Here is a 19083-nt window from a genome sequence, read left to right on the forward strand (position 1 = left end):
GAAATAAAGTACTTTTTAGTATGTGAAAATATTTGTGAAGGATTGATTGAGATTACCAAGATAGATTCTGACAATATGATATGTAACTCTCTTACAAAAGGGACTCCCGCTAAAGTTTTTCAAGGAACATGTAACTCGTATGGGAGTTATCATGTTATTTGAGTATTGAATTTATTTTATACTTGTTTTGATTTATTGATACTCTTGATAAACTATTTATTACTACTTAAAGGAATTGGTTATAACTAGTCATCATTTATGTATTATTGTGTACGCATGTTATTTTTTGCCTATGAGTAGATGTACTCATAAAGTGTTGAAGAAATACTTAGACTAGACATGACTTGGCATCATGTTGATGAAGTCTTTATTCTGGATAGAAAGGTGATGGAATATCACATAGTTAATTGCTAGTAAGATATCAGAATGACATACGATGAGTATGAAGCTGAACACCTAGGAAATGTACATACAAACTACATTGAAGAGTGTACATTGCTCTAATACCACATAGAAAGTTCACGTAAAGGTAAACTCCTGAAATTCATTGATGGTACTAGTTTTAAGACTATGAAATTATCTTAGGACCGACAAATGAGCACTTTGTTACATCCATGATCCATCATTAGTGGTATCTTTGAATAAAGGTGACAGTTAAAGATTATCTGAATTGTTTTGAATAATTATTTTTCAAAAGAGTGCACTCGATTATTCAAAAGGTAACAAGCTATAGAGTCGTTTTAAACAAAAGGTATATGTGAAAGCCAAGTGGGAGATTGTTATAATTATTTTTATTATTACATATTTTCATTATCAAAATTATTTTTGTGGCCTTTTCACATATACAAATTTTATATAAATACTGGATTGTAATTTGTTCAAAACATTAAGAATAAAATTTGAAATCATGCTAGTGGTCTAGCATTGGTTTCCAACATCAAATATGATTGGTTAGTGGACATCCTATAAAAATTTAAGTGGTATTCACCTAATACTAGAATTCTACGATGGGTAGAAAATCTAATATCCTTCTTTATAAATAGGTGGTCGTTCCCCCCTCTCTACACACATATTATTCTATTATTGAGATAGAGGTTCCCATCACCAAAAGTGTAGGTTGAGTTGGGGTAGTGCACCTATTCTTCGTAGATCAAGATCAATGTATTCTTCGCGGATAATCGGAAAAGCGAATTCAGGTATTTTACAATTATTGCTTTTAGATTCGATTATTCTAGTGTTTGTTCAAGATCAAATCCTAGATCCATGTAATATCTTCACAGTATTTTGACAAACAGTTAGTTCTTGTTCAGACACCTCAGCCTACTACAGAGAACACAGATAAGGTAATGGGTGTGGAATATATAACAGTACTGTAATCTTAAATTTAAATTTGTAAGAAGATTAACTAGAGTGCAGCCAATCTATACTCTCAAGTGAAAATTACTGCTAGTAGGATTCTTGGAAGTGCAAGTTCTTGACCTGAAACCTTTAGTATCACTAGAAGATATCAAGTCCTTCACAGTGAGTTTTGCTTCCTCCCTTCCATTCTATTTGCTTTTGTTTGCATTTCTTTCTCTCTTTTTTATTAGTAATCAGGGAGAGAGAGAGAGAGAGAGAGAGAGAAAGAGAGAGAATATTTCTCTATGCCCCTCAATGTTGTTATATTAAAAACTTCCACCTTTATGTACTCTTGTTTCCCTAATTCCCACTGGTTAAGGCTAATAAATCTCATGGAAGATTAATTCATCGTTTCCCATCAAGAGGAGGGCAAAAAGTTTGCTCAAAGTTCAGATTGATGGCGATTTTGATCTGATTGAGGAATAAGATAGTCTTTTAATGGAAGAAGATTTGAAGAAACCGCAATTGTCACCAATTAATCTAATTTCCTGGTTAATATATGGTCCTTCATCATGAAATGTATATTATCTTGGTGCAGTGGGTGATTGTGAAGTTGGAACTATACGAGGAAAGCGTGCACATTTGGACTAGCTAAGGAAGAGGAGAAAGTGCAGAAGCTTGATGGATAATCTTCAATATGCTTGTGGGAATGTAAATTCTATCATGGATAGATTAAAAAAACTTATCATACAGCTTGAAGATAATGGATTTTTGAGAGGCTAGAATGGAAGATAAGAGTACTCCGATTATTTTTCATTAGTCTATTAGAGAAGACAATGTTCAAGGGATAGATATGTCATTAATTTGAAACTAGGATGGTATCTTAAATATTTACCAAAACATTCAAGGGTATGTCTATATCATCCTTTATACCTAGGGGTGTCAATGGTAACCCATTTAAACGAAACCAGACTGCTAAAGTGGTTTTGGATCTCTTTTTATTGGAACCGATTAGAGTTGAGTCGCTTGGAACGAATTGATTGTGAGTGCAAATTGATAAAAATCAAGAATCAAAACATTTTAAAATATATTTTTTCATGATTTTGATTCAAATTCCATAGATTTGAGAACGAGAATTATAATAAACATAACCATATTGATAAAAAAAGAAAAACTATAACCATAATCGAGAAAAATTAGGGAGCGGATCCTCTGTAGCCCATGTTTCATGTAGAACTCTCTCCATAGGAGAGATGACAGTTTTCAAGAAAAAGTACAATATAAGCGTCTAGTGTTGATGGTTTAAATTCAATTTTTAATTTTTAATTTTTTTTACAGTTCGATCGAAGCTTTTAAAATGGATGGTCTCAATTCTCCCAATGTCTAACGGTGGAATTTTAAAATCTCGTTATTGTGGCAGTTTTACAACCACACTATCCCGCTACAAATAAAATACTTATAGAGGACCCTTTCCCCAAAAATTAATAGGTCTTGGTATTTTTTCCCCCCTTTGAAAACGACCCATTGAAACCCCCTTTTATATGAAAAAAGAGATTTCGTCAAGGAGTTGTGATAATTTAACGTTCCCCGACATACATCTCATCACAGAACTGTAGCTCATTTGCATCACGATACATAATAAAAAGATTGATGATTCTATGCATCTCAAGGGAAATGATCTGCTGTTTTGTGATGAGAGCGCATGCCAAAGGGTGATGGGGGTTGAGAAAATCATTATTCTTCGTCAAATTAAGAACACAACATATAAGACAAGATTTGAATGATGGCATCATTATTATGATGTCATCGTCATGGCGTAAAGATGAGTAATCTGCTTTGAGCATCTTTGAAGTTTGAGGATGCTGGCATCATTTCACATGGAGAGATGCAAATCAAGGAAACATGTCTTTGAGAATCCCCTGAAAGAACATTAATAAAAAGGTCCTTAGCTTAGGCAAGAAGGAAATAGTTAGGAAAAGGTAGAGTGATATAATTATAATATTTCTAAAAATCTAATTCAAGGTCGAGTTCAACGTAACGCAAGGATTCTAAATTTTATTCCAAAGTGATGTGACATATAATTGGATTTTATCCATTCGATCAAGATTTTATTGAAGATTTTTCTGATCTCAAATCGCGGTTGAGGCTCTCTGTCAAACAGAAGGTTAAGATATGAGGAAAAGCACATGTTTTCTAGAGTTGTTTAGTACTGTTCTTCTAAGGATTAATCCAACTTTTATAGGGATTCAGTTTTTCTTGAAACTCCCAAGCCTCTCAATCTTCTCATCTCATCTCATCTCATCTCATTTTAGGGTTTTCCTTTTATTTATTTAGTCATTTTTTCAGTTCTCACCAAATCCCAACTCATATTAAAATTAGAGATTTTTCAAAAGAGTTAGGTTAACATGACTATCTTAATAAGATTTGAAACCTTATTAGGGGATGGGTCCATGTTGGTCAAATAACACCTCAACCCTCTAGAGTTTATGACATAAATCAGATTAAAAAAAAAAAAACCTTTCTTTGACTTGATCCAAAGATTTGAAAATGAATAACCACTGAACCCCAAATTTAAAAATCCAACGGTGAAAATAACTTTTTAATATATGTTTTTTAAAGTTCTTAAAATTTTGTGATCTATGTCACAGTCCTTGTGACATTCGATCATGTCAAGAAATTTTCCTAACTAATTTAGACCCAGGAAAACATTCTTCTTTGAAAAAATATTGGTTAGCCAAGCGGATCTTGAATATCTCAATGTATTGGGCAATTGAGGAAGCATTGACTTTCTTCCTCAATTGCTTTATGACCTACCAATGGTTTAGAATGCACATGGCCGATTCTTTTTTTATTTTTATTTTTTTGACATCACAGGATATCCAAACACCTTTCAGTACCAGACTAGTCCCTTGTAGAAGCCTATGGGCCTAAGTCATCATCACAAAACCGGCTTGTAAGGTGAGGATTGCCCCAGGTTTATATATAGTCTAAGGTCATGTTACCCAAGTGATAGGTGATGTGGGACTATCACTCACACTCCCTCTCATGTGTAACGTGTCCTCCTACATCCCTATAGTTACTCACTTTGATACCACCTAGGAGTCCAAAGGCCTAACTCATCCTATGGGGTGTTGCACCTCTCGTCCCATGGAAGTTTTCCAACATGCAATAGAGTAAATCAATGGGCCACCCTATTTTGAGCATGCAACTAGATGGAACAAACCCTTATCTGCAAGTATTTGGACCTTTTAATGCGACAAGCAATCGGATTGACCTAACTCCCAATTTTGAGCCCAGTGCTAAATATTAATTTGGTCTAATTCGATCCCATAACTGAATGGGCCTACCAATACTGTGCAGATCTGGTCTACCGGGAAACCTGCCCAGTGATAGCCCTAAGGGGACCACAAAAGGTTGAAAACAAAAACAGAAATAGGCTGAACACGTCGACCATTCTGTGAAACCCCACCAATCCAAGTTGGATATTATGCAAAATGAGACAATGTGTGTGTGTGAGAGAGAGAGAGAGACTAGGATAAGATGTGGTCTTGCCTCTTCAAATGAGATAGAGAAGAATATACATGCATGAAAAAAAGGCCACCGAAAGCGACAATAATTGATTTTTTTTTTCATAATTTAGAAAAGGTGATGGGGAGGTTGCAGGACTAAGTATATAAAGATGGGTTAAGGCCATTATTGCTTCAGTAACCAAAACAAAACCTACGATTACTGGTTCGAGTTATCAGCTTAGAATGACAGACCTTGAAAAAGTGGGGAAGGAAGGGTTTGCTCTGAATGACGAGTCACGCAGAAGGAGGCCTCCTCCCCCTCCTCCCCGTCCTCAACTCTATCACTTTCCGCCAAAAATTCCACCAAGAATAGAAGTAATAGATTGCTATCAGGCAGCCCAAATGTATGGTGGTTTGTTGATTGTAGATTATCGTCCAAAGAAATCAATTCCAAAGCCGTATATTAATTAAGGCTCTATTGCAATATTATGTACCTTGTATTATATATAAACTGTAGTCCCCAAATCTCGGGGACAAGGCTCTGTTACCTAACGCAATTATGTTAATATGATCAAGATATTTACCTTGTAAACCTCTCTCTCTCTCTCTCTCTCTCTCTCTCTCTTACAAGACTATAGTTCGGGGTGTAAATCGTTTATAAAATATTGTGTCATACACTTAATCTTGGTTGAATTCTAGATACTTTGAGATGTGTGTAACTGTGTATATCTAAGAGATATACCAAAGTCGATGGTACATATATTAAGGTCAAACAGTAATTATCTCTAAGGTCCTGTAGGGTTATCTTGACGTTAGTATGTACAACAATATTGATCACATATCCGGAGCCAACTTTCTTATAAAATCAAGCAAACCTCTATTTTTGATCAATTTTTTGAAAATCAGTATCTCTTCAAGTGGAGATGGGCAAATCAAGGAACCTACTCTAACCAAGATGGTTCACAGTAGCGGACATTTTATCTAGTAAGGGAAGAGATAAAAGCAGCTTGGTAATTCATGATCAAGAATTTATAGTATAAATAGCCAAGCAATTACTAGCCAAACCTTTAGCTAGGTTGACAATCATATCAAACACATTCTCTTTTAGGTGGCATTGTGGATTTACAACGAATGTTTTGGTTTTAATGGTGGCCCTTGAAAGGATTAACATGACATGCTACATCCCCGATTATGGGGGAGGGGGATACTCTTATTGGGTGAAGCATGTCAATTCTTGTCAAGAGAGGTCCAATAAAAAAAGAAAAAAGGACGTAGTTGGAATGTTCCTTGATGATGTTCTCTCCACTTTTCCAAATTGTGTTCAAAGTAAGGAGCATATGGCATCTAATATAAATCACCAAAGACTAAGAGAGTTGAGATATTTTATTTATTTATTTACAAAGACCGATATTATTTTTGGTTTGGTTTTCTGAAACCGATGATTTCTGATCTACAAGTAAGATTGATCCCTTTGCTTATTGGTTAATGTTTGATGAAAATTATGGTAAAAATAAAATTACAATCTTCCCCATCATAGTCAAATCCTTGGGCTTGTGTGTTATGAGAAATAAGGTTGTTCGACTTGACTTAGTATTTGTTGAACTCTTTAATTTCTATATGCATCACATTAAGGCAATGGCAACAAAATTAGTTTATAATAGAGATAATAGTTATGCACGTAATTGATAGACAATATAAAAAAAAAAAATACCTCATCATATTTCATATAAGCTACACTCTTCGTCCCAACCGTATGGGTCATTATTTGTTGAGCACAATTTTTCTTATTTCTATGACTTCGAGACTGTACATTAATTAATTTATGAGAAGTTAAATATATGAGATATAGAGTACCTTATAATTCATTTGTAATTTTTCGTAATTCAATATGTACAAATTTCAAACATAAAATGCACATACCCCTCACCTGAATTCCAAAAGGCCACGAGAGAATACCATTAAGCCTTCAAAACATCGGATGGACGATTGGCACATTGGATTGCATCATCTTTGTATTTATCATTGAATTTGATTTTCAACTTGCATTTATGATCCCTCCACTTTTTGTTGATAGATTATAACACAACTTGTTTAAACATAGACGGGATCTCAAATTTGGCTTCCCTCAAATAATTAATTGAAAATTATTGTTCAATGTTAAACTCATAAATTGTCTAATATTATATTATAATTAATTTATAACAATGTTGTTTGCCATGCATTTTCCTTCACTAATTCTAGCATCGCATGCCAAGCAAGGATGTCAAGGGGAAACATTGACCATCCACCCAAGTATCTTTGGAGCTTAGACACATGCTTCTCTACAAGCTGTCTATGGTTATCTCACATTATTTCAAACCTTTTTTCTAGTTTTTGATTTTGTGATGAAAGGCATCAAGTGCAGGATTTTTTTCTCTTCGACTATGTCCTTTCACTAGATGAACGTTGTCCAAGCACTACAAAATCGCGGGGTTTTAGCGACAATGATTTAGCGACGGCCAAAATTCCCGTCGCTAAAACTCGCGTTTTTTTTTTAAGAAAATCAATTCTCCGCGGAAAATTTCCCAAAATCCTTCGCGCGTCGATTTGAACGTAGCTCTCTGCTCTCTCTACATCGCACGAAAATTTGCTTTGAACGTCTGTTTTGCTCTCTCTACATCTTCTTCTTTGCTCTCTATGTAGGGTTTTCGAATCTAATGGCGAAAATTTGGTAGAAGAGGTATCGTCTCTCTCTCTCTCTCTCTATCTCTCTCTCTCTCTCTGTATGTATGTATGGCAGAAATCATCTCACTCTCTCTACTCCATGTATCTTCTCCTCTCCTCTCCAACTAGGGTTCTAAGGTTTTCGGTATTAATGGCGGAAATCGATCTATTCTTTCTAATAGGTATCGTCTTCTTCATCTCTCTCTCTCTCTCTGTATCTTCTCATTCGATTATAGCGATTTAATCAGATTGATTTGAGATCAGATGGCGATTTTCACTTTGGTTTTATTGGAGATCAAACTGATCTCAATTGTTCCAGTTTATAGATTGATTTAAATATCAAAATGCTCAAATCAATTTTAGATTTGCTTTTCCTTTAAAGATTAAAACCTCCAAATCATGTTTCAGATTTTGATTAAAGATCAAAGAGCTCAGTTTAGTTTTCTTTGATTGAATTCTTATATTTTCTGTATATTTTCTCCAAATATTTGGGATGAGGAATATATGATGCTAATTTTCTACACTATAACAAAGTGGATACTCTATTCTTTTTGATAGTTCAACCATTTAAACATGTAGAACAAGTTCCATAGTTTATTCGTTCAACCATCTCGACTTTTTCAAATGTATTCTGCACTTGCCTTGTCCTTCATATTTATTTCCTTGATGTTTGAGTGTATATCTTAGATCAGCCCTTTCAATTTGAGTAGTTTTGGAAAAAATTTCTAATCTAAAGAGCATCAAATTATGTCATAACATTGTGTTTATTATGAGGGCTTTTGAGTAGAGAGGGCTTAGTTCCCCATGGCTTAGAGTGCACTTATTCCTGATGCAGGGGGTAGTGTAGGGGCTTTGTAGTGTGCTTACTGTCCGGGGTTCTTCCTTTAGGACTTTAGGTGTTCTTATGAAAAGTGAAAGTAACTAAACATTCATGATTATGTATCTACGTTTACACAAAAATTGAAGAACAAAAACAACTACTTATCTCAATTCAAAATGATGCAGACGCTTCAGCACATAATGTAGTTTAGTTCATAACTTTCCCATTTACTTTGGTTGAAATATTTTTTTACTGCTAATATACACCTTATTCAATCAAATTACACAAAGGTAGATAAATCTTTCTACATTATTTTTTCTATCCCCACATCTCTCACGTGTTTCTCTATTTAGAGAGCTCGACAAACACCTTTTTTCACTGTACTTAATAGCTTTGGATGTCATTCCACTCGCCTACTGCCATTTCTAGTTTCATTCCATTCTTCACCAGCACATAATGTACCTAAGTGTTTTATTACAACACTTACAATTGTTAGCATCTACAAATGAAGTTAATTTGCCAACACTGTTTTTCTCTTGTTTATAAGTCAATGTGCTTATACTCAATCCTAAAGATTTTATAATGGTTCAATGATGAAAATTTTCAATTATTTTATAGAGACCCTCTACTCATCAGAGTCTATGTGTTCTTATCATTGATATGATAAGCTTAGTGTGCCTAGGCCAAGTTATCTATAAAGAAAGGTGCAGAAAGACTGTCCATCACAGCAAACTGCTTACATGAGATGGTTCACCTATGTAATCAGTTGTCTTGAAAGGCAAACTGCAGGCCTGTGTCCAGCAAACATTTTTTTTCCTGAAGATCCTTTTGTAGTGAATCACATTTTCTTGACAATCATAAACATTCTTATTTAGAAGAAAATTTTAAAAAGGAATATAGCAATCCATTATTAGTTCAAAAGATAGACAACAAATCAAAGGGAATTATTTTTATTTTTATTTATTTTTTGATAAATAAAAACTATCCAATCAAACTCACATAGATAAATTTAACTAAACTGAAAATCAAAACCAAAGAAACCAGATAACATAGGTAAAATGCCTTCCAATATAGACTACTGGCATCATCAATGTATTCTAAACATATATAACATGAACATTTTATGGGCTAGTGGTTGAAGGGGGAAGGGAGAGGAAAGGGATTGAAGGAATTGTGGTTAGGATGGTTGGAATTGTGGGGAATGTCATTGGTATGGTGGGCAAAGGATTTGCAGGCTGTGGAGGCAATGTGACCTTTGGAATTGTGGGCATTGTAGGCAATGTAGGGAGTGGAGGTAATGCAGAGTTGGGCAAAGAAGGCAATTGGGTGCTTGGCAATGGTGGCAAGGTTAGCTTGGGCAATGTTGGAATAGTAGGCAATTGGGTGCTTGGCAATGGTGGCAAGGTTAGCTTTTGACAGACTCAACAGCGTACCATTTTCAACTTTGCGATACCATTAACATCTATAGTCAAATTTTCTGAACCAAATAACTCCATTACTTCCATCCTAGCTTTCTCTTGCCAATCTGTGTTGAGGGCTAGAAGAAGAACAGTCCATGTGAGTAAAGTAGAAGTTGTTTCATGCCCAGCAAAGTAAAATGTCTTGCATTCATCAATCATGTCATCCATTGAAATTCTCTTGCTTTCATCACCGTCCTGATTTGCCTTTACAAGTAATCCAAGATAATCGCAACCATAGTCATCTAATTCTCCCATCTTTATCTTCTCCTCCCTTCTGCGTATTATTTCTATGACAGATTCTCGTATTCCATGCTCAAGTTTCTCTGATTTGATGTCGTCACTTGTTTTCAAAAGCTTTCTATGAAAAATGAGAATTTTGATCAAATGAGGTTAAGACAAACAAACAGAAAATTGAACAGATAGTAAATATTCACAATATCCTTGCAATTTTCAGGGTTTAATTGTGTTGTCATAAAACATTTATATTGAATTGGATTTATTAGAAAGAGATTTAAAGTTCCTCTCATAATGGGGTAGTATGTTGACCATAGGTCATATATATAATGGTGGTATCAATTTTCGAAAAAACCAAAATGAAAGCTTACCCAATAATAGGGAGTCTTATTTTATATACATTTGCAGCAGCAATTGCAACCAGCTTGGTGAGCATCTCAAAGATTTTCTGTCCTTCTAAGTAACTGCTTCCACAAGCAGCCCTGGAAATTATATCAGCTGTTGTAATTTGAAATTCTTTGAATACTTCAATCTCCTTCGTTTCCTGTTCTCTCCAACTCTCTAGCATCGTCTCTACGCTAGATATCATTGCTGGAACCATTCCCTATCATTTAATCCAAAGCTGCTTTCTTTCCATTTGTCTCAGAGCATCTTCACTACAAAACAGAATTAGCTTTGCAGATTTTTAAGTTCTCTTCACCACACAAAGTGATTGATTATGAGGGATGTATTGCATACTAGAAAACTATTATTACACACTTATATTCAATTTGGGGGTTAGGGAAGACTGAAATTAAACATGAAAGCTAGAGGTCTAAAAGAGGTACACAAGGAGAATCAAGAAATGTTTGTTGTGCTTTGTATTCTGTTGGTGGTGTTCTATAGGCAGAATGGACTGTACATCAACAGTGATTTCACGGGTCCATCAAGACCCACACCTTATTTTCTAGTGATGAATGTTTTAAATTTAATTAGTGATTGATTATGAGGGTTAGGGAAGAGTGAAATTTAACATGAAAGCTTCTTGAATAATCTTTACTCGTATGAACCAGACTTCCTTTCTTCCTTGCATCAGTTTTAGTGTTGTTTGGATCTATGGATACACATAGATCCAAACAACACGAAAACTTATTTTTTCCATCTTCCAAGGGTGGATTTACTAAAATCATTAAACTTTATGTATCGTATCTGTAATACCTTGAAATACTTCTCTTTTATTCCCTTTACAACCACAGAGGGTTGTATATCAGAATTCAGAATAACTTATTTCTCCATCTTGCAGATTCCAATTTGAATATTTGGGGATAGATGAAGATGTCGAAGCCTTGGAGAGGGCTACAATCTGTTTGAAGAAGCCGATAGAGGTATGAGCTACTTCTAATTAATTTTTTATTTGCTAATGTTCGCAACAAGGATCATCCATCAATTACATGCCAACATATGTTGTCTTCTTTATGTGTCATGAGGCATGCTAGCCAATGTACTAACTAGTTGTTGTAATCGTGTATCCTCAAGAGTGGGATTGAAATAAATTCCTCATGTATCTTGGATAGATTAAAGCATATTTTAACTACTTGGAAATTTTCTCTATATTGACCAATCACTCATGCTCATTTAATACACGAGGTTTCATGACTAGTAGCAAAACTTAAATTGACTAGATCTGATTTTGATTGATGATCTCATTTTGCAAAGATGGTTGTATGTAGTCTTATCCTCTTATATGTAAGGCAGTGTACATTCAGATAACCTTCAAAGATAGGATTTCTTTATTATTAACAAATTGAGTTATCATTCATTACCTGTATGCTTATTATGACAGATTACCACCACATTTAGAACGTTTTTGAGATTTGAATTTCTAATTGAGATTTGAATGCTTTCAGAATTCAGACATAGGTAGGCATGCTTTGAGGATATTTGACTTGGTGTGAACTTGGCTAACTAACAATTATTACGTAGAGAATTAAAAATCTGTTGTTTCAATTTTAAAACGACATTTGTATTTTAAACAGACTTTCTTATAAATGCACGTTCTTTTTTATCTTTTTTCCAGTTTAAATATTATTGTGTTTGTTATTTATTTTGCTCAATAGTGATCCTTGAGCTATTTAGTTTAGATATATAGCTTGAGTATCCCATGTGTCAAAGTATATTAAAGTAATACATTTGGAACCTCTTTCCCTTAGGTATTTGTCCATAGCTACCTCATGGATAGGAGTTGGATCACTAAGTCAAGGCTTAGTCAGGAATACATTGAAGGAGTGAAAGGCTTCATTGAGTTTGCAATTACTCACGGAGCAACTATCAACGGGATGTTGAAATGCCCATGTCCCAACTGCAATAACGTGTTGTATAAGGATCAAGAAACAGCATATGATCATATGATATGTGATGGTTTTGATAAAAATTATACTACATGGTGGTTTCATGGAGAAGATATAGCACAATCCTCATCCGATACGCATGTGGTGGATATTGAACCCGATGTGAGAGGTGAAGAAATGGGACATTTATTGCACGATTTGTTTGGTATGCACAACGCAACTAGTGATATTAACGTTTCGACACAGACAACAAGAATTGGTAAGAATGCAGATGCTGAGAAATTCTTCAAGTTAGTAAAGGATGCTGAACAGAAATTGTACCCAGGGTGTAGGAAACACACCAAGTTGTCATTCATCGTGAGATTATTTCACATAAAATGTCTTGCTGGATGGAGTAATAAGTAATTTACCATGTTGCTTGATTTGTTGAGAGAGGTACTCCCGGAAGGTTTACATTGCCAGATAATTTCATCCAAACTAAGAAAATTATTACAGATTTAGGGCTCAACTACAACAAAATTCATGCATGCCCCAACGATTGTATGTTGTATTGGAAGGAGGCTAATAATAAAGATGTTTGTGACATTTGTGGAGTTTCAAGGTGGAAGGAAGATGACTCACTAGGTGATAAAAAGAAAACCCCTGCCAAGATTTTACGTTATTTTCCGTTGAAACCAAGATTACAAAGGTTGTTTATGTCATCAAAAACTGCTTCAGTCATGAGATGGCATGATGATGGTCGCATTAAGGATGGGATGTTGAGGCATCCTGCAGACTCTAAAGCATGGAAACATTTTGATAACATTAACCCTTCTTTTGCTTTAGAACCTCGCAATATTAGACTTGGATTGGCGAGTGATGGGTTCAATCCATTCCGGACAATGAGTATTACTCACAGCACATGGCCTGTGGTTCTAATTCCGTACAACTTGCCACCTTGGATGTGTATGAAACAATCTTCTATGATGCTATCATTGCTTATTCCAGGTCCCCTTGGGCCTGGAAATGATATTGATGTGTACTTAAGACCACTAATAGAAGAACTAAAAGATTTATGGGAAACTGGATTAGATACTTATGATGCCTCAAGGAATGAGACATTTTTGATGCGTGCGGCATTGATTTGGACCATTAGTGATTTCCCAGGTTATGCCATCTTGTCTGGTTGGAGTACGAAAGGGAAGCTTGCATGTCCTAACTGTCACAAGAACACATGCAGTCGTTACTTGTACAAGGGTCGAAAACACTGTTACATGGGGCATCGTCGATTCTTATCAATTGATCACAGATTTCGACGTGATAAAAAATCCTTTGATGGCAATGTAGAGTCCAGATCTGCTCCAATTCCAATGTCTGGGTTTGATGTGTTGAATCAACTCGATGAAACTACCTTTAAGTTAGGTAAACATATTGGTAGTAAGAGATCAAGACAAGCGAACGAGAATAATATGCCATATAATTGGAAGAAGTTGAGTATATTCTTTGAGTTACCTTATTGGAAGTATAATTTATTGAGACACAATCTAGATGTGATGCATATTGAGAAGAATGTATGTGATAATGTACTTGGTACATTGTTGAATATTGAAGGAAAGTTGAAGGATAACTTAAAATCTCGTCTCGACTTGGTAGATATGGGCGTGAGACACTCCCTTCACCCACGAATGCTACTTAGCACAAATAAAGCTTATCTTCCTACTGCTTGCTTCTCTATGGATAAGACTGAGAAGGAATTGTTTTGTAAAGTGTTGAAGAGTGTGAAAGTTCCAGATGGTTACTCTTCAAATATTGCAAGACATGTCAATATTAGAGAACGCAAAATATCAGGACTAAAGAGCCACGACTCACATGTTATAATGCAGCAATTTCTACCATTGACTGTGAGGAAGTCAACGACTCACATGTTATAATACTACAAGCTATGCAAGTGCTAAGGACACAAGGCCTACAGGAGACTTAGTGTATTATGGGCGTTTAACTGACATTGTCGAGTTGACATATTCTCAACGTCTTAAATTTGTATTGTTTAAATGTGTTTGGGTTGATGTGAGGGCCCAAGGAAGAGGGATTAAGGTTGATGAGTTTGGATTTACTCTTGTGAACTTCACACGATTATTATTCGAAGGATCTCATCCATCTGATGAACCGTATGTGTTTGCATCTCAAGCAGAACAAGTTTTCTATGTGCAAGATCCACTTGAACTAGATTGGCAAATTGTGATCAAGACTAAACCAAGGGATTTGTTTGATATGAATGGCGAATATATTGAAGATGATGATGTGATTTGGGAGAATGAACCATTCAAAAATCAACACTTACGGGTTTTGGAACGAGATGATGATGCCGATGTTAGTTGGGTTAGGGAAGATGTGCCTGGAGAAACAGTGGATGCACATCCTCACTTACGGGTTTTCAATTAGCTTGATTGCTTGATGTTTGGTTTATTGTATCTATTGCAGTTGAAGGATTTTTAGATTTTCATTGTTGTGCGTGTTATCTTCCAACTTGCTAAAGAGATCCCTTGCATTTTCGCAATTGTAGTAGCTCTACTTTCTAAGGTATGCTTAGCAAACAAATTTTCATGCCTTGCAAGTTCTTTAGAATAATTCCTAAGTTGTATACGCAAATGAAGTTGTTGTGGGTATGAAATGGCAGCAGGTGACTGCTGTTATGACATATGGCTGCTGTGGTATAGGTGGGAAATGGGGAAGCAATTGAAGTTGGGTTTGGGTCAATCTTGTTTCATAAATCTCACCTTCTCTTTTTCCTAAATACTATCATATGGTTTCTTCCCTTTCTAACAAGGTATTTCTTTTGTTTTTTTTTCAATCTACCCTATTGCAACAGGGCTTGGGTCAATCTTGTTTCTGAATCAGAACGGTGGGACAATGTTGTAGCCTGCATTGGTGAGACAACTGCTTTGGCTGCAAAAAGATATGGCTTGAAGAATGTATACTTCCCCTCTAACCCTGGTCTTGAAGGGTATATCTCTCAATCATTGAAAGTCTATTAACTGAAAATTCTACCATCTATGAATATTATTCTAGCATTTACCACACTAACTGTATGCAAAATGTACAAATGCTAATGATACTTTTAGTTCTAATTATTTGATTTCTATTGGAATTTCTTCTTGTTTGTCCTTAGTTGTATTAAGGAGAAGCATTCATGAAACCATGATAGGCATAAAATGCTGATTGTGTCAAAGTGAGCTACTACATCACACATTTAAACATACCCTTCTACCCATTTCACTCATAAACCTTACAAATTTAACGTTTATTCGAGCCTTGTATAGTTTGTCTAACAAAATCCTGAGAAACAAACCCTGAAATACAACTCATATTCATGAAGATGATAATTCTTCTGGTATCTGGAACATGGGAGCAGGAAGGAACAAAAATATATATATATATTGAAAAGTAATGGTGAAGTTGGGTTCTAAGAGAGTTGACCCTAAGACGTCTCCAATTTGCTAAGTTGTCATCTTCAATAGAAATTTATTGTGGTGAACTAAGAGGATGTTATGCTGGAAAGGAACAAAAATATGCCACATGGAGAGTAATATATAGAGTTGAAAAACGTGAACTCGGTGTTTTTAAGTCAAACTCATTTGGTTCAAACCCAAACTGCACATTGCATAAAGTGCTAGTAATGTGATTTTGAAATAAATTCAAGTTTGATCTGATTTATTGGATGCAAATCTTGGTCTCCATAGTTATGGTTTTCAACCATAATTTAATATTTATGTGTTCAAACATGATTTAAATAAATATGATTCATTAACTGCTGCATGATTAGATAGATAAAACTTAATCCCATATGGAAGTTCTCTTTCTATTCTTGTATTCAAGTAATGGAGATCTTTTGTTCCTTTTTTTGTTGTCTCAGTGATGCAACATTTCTAACCACATTTAAGTTGTGGTACACTGTTCAAACTTATGGACTGATTTTACACCAAGTTGGGACTAACTTTATCATCATTGTAGACTGCTTCCACAGCAAAAATCCACATCTGGTGGGACATTCTCGAGTTGTTCATCATGCTTCATTTTGCTGGAAATGAATATGTAAATGAGATTTTAAAGCATGCAAATATGCAGGAAATTAATGCCAGTCCTTGTATGAGGTGTTAGTGAATCTAAATTGTTTTAGTAGTAAATAAAGCATAACTTCTTGTATATGCTTTTCCACAATTAGTACATAAAACATAATTATCTGAATAAATAATTCATTTTTCTGTTGTACTTTACATTTGCAGATGGAACCTAGACAAAGTTCATTTGGTGAGAGGACAAAGTCGAAAAGAAAAAGAGGCCGCACTCGATGCCTCTCATTACAGAATCTAAAGTCAGGAGAAAGGTTTGAAATAATGCGAGATAGCCATGGACAACCTGTGGGGAAGCATGTGGCTAAGCTCCAAAGATACTTGGGTATATTGGCCCGCGATGGCCATATGTTTCCCCTTGACATGCTTGATTGGCATGCAATGCCAGAATCAATGAAGGAAAATGCATGGTAGACAACATTGGTATAAATTAATTATAATATAATATTAGATAATTTATGAGTTTAGCATTGAACAATTTTGATTCCATAATTTTCAATTTTCAATTGATTTTTGATACAGGCCAAATTTGACATCCCGCCCACACTTAAACAAGTTGTGTTACAATCTATCGGCAAGAAGTGGAGGGATCATAAATGTAAGTTGAAAATTAAATTCTATGATAAATACAAAGATGATGCAATTCGATGTGCCAATCGTCCATCCTATATTTTGGAGGCTCAATGGTATTCTCTCGTAGCCTTTTGGAATTCGGAGGAGGGACAGGTACATTTTATATTTGAAATTTATACATATTGAGTTTTAAAAAGTTGCAAACAAATTATAAGGTACTCTATATCTCATATATTTAACTTCTCACAAATTATTTAATGTACAGTCTCGAAGTTATAGAAATAAGGCAAATCGTGCTCAACAGACAATGACCCATACGATTGGGACGAAGAGTATAGCTTGTATTAGATATGATGAGGTATATATATATATTTATTATGTTGTCTATCAATTCCGTGCCCAATTATTTATATTATAAACTAATCTTATTGTCATTGTCTTAATGTGATGCTCATAGAAATTAAAGAGTTCAACGAATACTGAGCCAAGTCGAGCAATCTTATTTTTCATGACACACAAGCCCAATGATTTGGTCATGGCGGAGAAGATTGTAAGTTTAATTTTAGATAATTTTCATCAAGCATTAATCAATTATGTTAATATCTGAATTTGAAGATACTAAGAATTTTTAAAATATTTTGCAGGACAAGATAAAAGAACTTTTGAGTTTATTACTAGAAGACTCTCAAGATATTACAGGTCGAAATGATGTATTATCTCAAGTCTTGGGTCCTGATAGACATGGTCGTGTTCGTGGTGTCGGCCTGGGACCGACTCCTAGCAAATTATTTGCATCATATTTCGAAAATTCCTCTAGCGATTCTGCTGAGGTACATAGGTTGAAGAAGAAATTAGAGTCTCTAGAGCAACAACAAATTGTGAGAGATGCTGAGGTGGAGAGACTCAACGAATTGATCATTACTCTAATGAGAAAGGTAAATTCTCATCGATAATAGAATATGTTGTGTTTTAAAATATTTTATTAATAAATAAATATTTATTTATATGACTAATTTGATAAATGTGTATGAATTGTAGGTTGATGAGCAGCACAATCAACCCGACAATGATCAGTGTCCACAACAACAACCATAATAGATAGCTTTTGTTTTTTGGGTGATAAACATGGATTTATAAGCATTGGCTTTTAATTCAATCGACTTATCATTTTGTTGTACTTGTCTCTTAACTAATTTGATTTACTAAGTAATTGAGTTTAATTGACAGGTTGTATAAAAATAGGTATTTAATTACAAATAATTTTAAAATAAAAGAAATTAAAAAAAAAATAAACAAATAAATCTTATTAGCGGTGGCCATTACCACCACTATAAAGCATTCAAAATTGTATTTATAGCTATGGTAAAAAATTAATTTGCGGCGGTTTTTAACCATCACGATAGATCTTACTCATATCTATAGCGACAGTAATACACTATTAGCGGCGGTTTCGGACCGTCACTATAGGACTCAGTTATATCTATAGCGACGGTAATACAATATATTAGCGGCGGTTTTTGACCGTCACTATAAGATCCACTCATAACTATAGCGACGGTTATACAATCTTTTAGCAGCGGTTTTGGACCGCCACTATAGGGCTCATATGGCCTTTAGCCACACCGCCTATAGTGGCGTTACACGTGGCCGTCACTATTACTAATAGCGGCGGTTTTTTGGTTTTTGCGACGGTTTTTGACCCCGCTAAAAACCTAAAATTTTGTAGTGAAGCTCTATCTACAAGTGTTAAGTGCAACAAAAAAATGTGATAAACATAAAAATCATCCCGCAATATCAGAAGAAAAAAAGTGCTGTTTCAAAATCATAGTTCAACTCTCTCCTTTAGATGCTATAAAAGTAAAATATTAGGTATTTTTACTTTTTTACCTTAAAAGTTTATGAAGCTCTATTCAATAACAAGTGCTGATTTCCTAAAGTTTATGAATAAACCAAAATAGAGAGATGAGAAACTTAAATATAAAACAATACTTGATATAGTTTATGATCTAC

The 19083-nt window shown here is 34.8% G+C and overlaps 1 long non-coding RNA gene and 1 pseudogene across 3 annotated transcripts; one reads left to right on the plus strand and one right to left on the minus strand.

Annotated features, from left to right (window-relative positions):
- Positions 1 to 9518: 9518 nt before the first annotated feature.
- On the minus strand, positions 9519 to 10665 carry LOC147396059 (cytochrome P450 CYP749A22 pseudogene; annotated as a pseudogene). The gene is made up of 3 exons (XR_015180770.1): positions 10436 to 10665; positions 9775 to 10188; positions 9519 to 9717 (listed from the first exon to the last, which is right to left on the minus strand). The product of XR_015180770.1 is annotated as a cytochrome P450 CYP749A22 pseudogene (transcript).
- A 688-nt stretch (positions 10666 to 11353) lies between these two features.
- LOC147396060 (uncharacterized) lies at positions 11354 to 18215 on the plus strand. 2 transcript variants are annotated; one of them, XR_015180764.1, is made up of 6 exons: positions 11354 to 11428; positions 15240 to 15374; positions 16654 to 16923; positions 17023 to 17431; positions 17531 to 18008; positions 18112 to 18215. It is a non-coding gene; the product is annotated as an uncharacterized LOC147396060 (long non-coding RNA). The 2 variants fall into 2 exon arrangements; XR_015180763.1 differs by having other exon boundaries at positions 16654 to 17431.
- The last annotated feature ends 868 nt before the right edge of the window (positions 18216 to 19083 follow it).

The sequence above is a fragment of the Akebia trifoliata genome, chromosome 8 (genome assembly GCF_017979445.1).
Source record: "Akebia trifoliata isolate Shusen 1 chromosome 8, ASM1797944v1, whole genome shotgun sequence".
NCBI lineage: Eukaryota > Viridiplantae > Streptophyta > Magnoliopsida > Ranunculales > Lardizabalaceae > Akebia > Akebia trifoliata.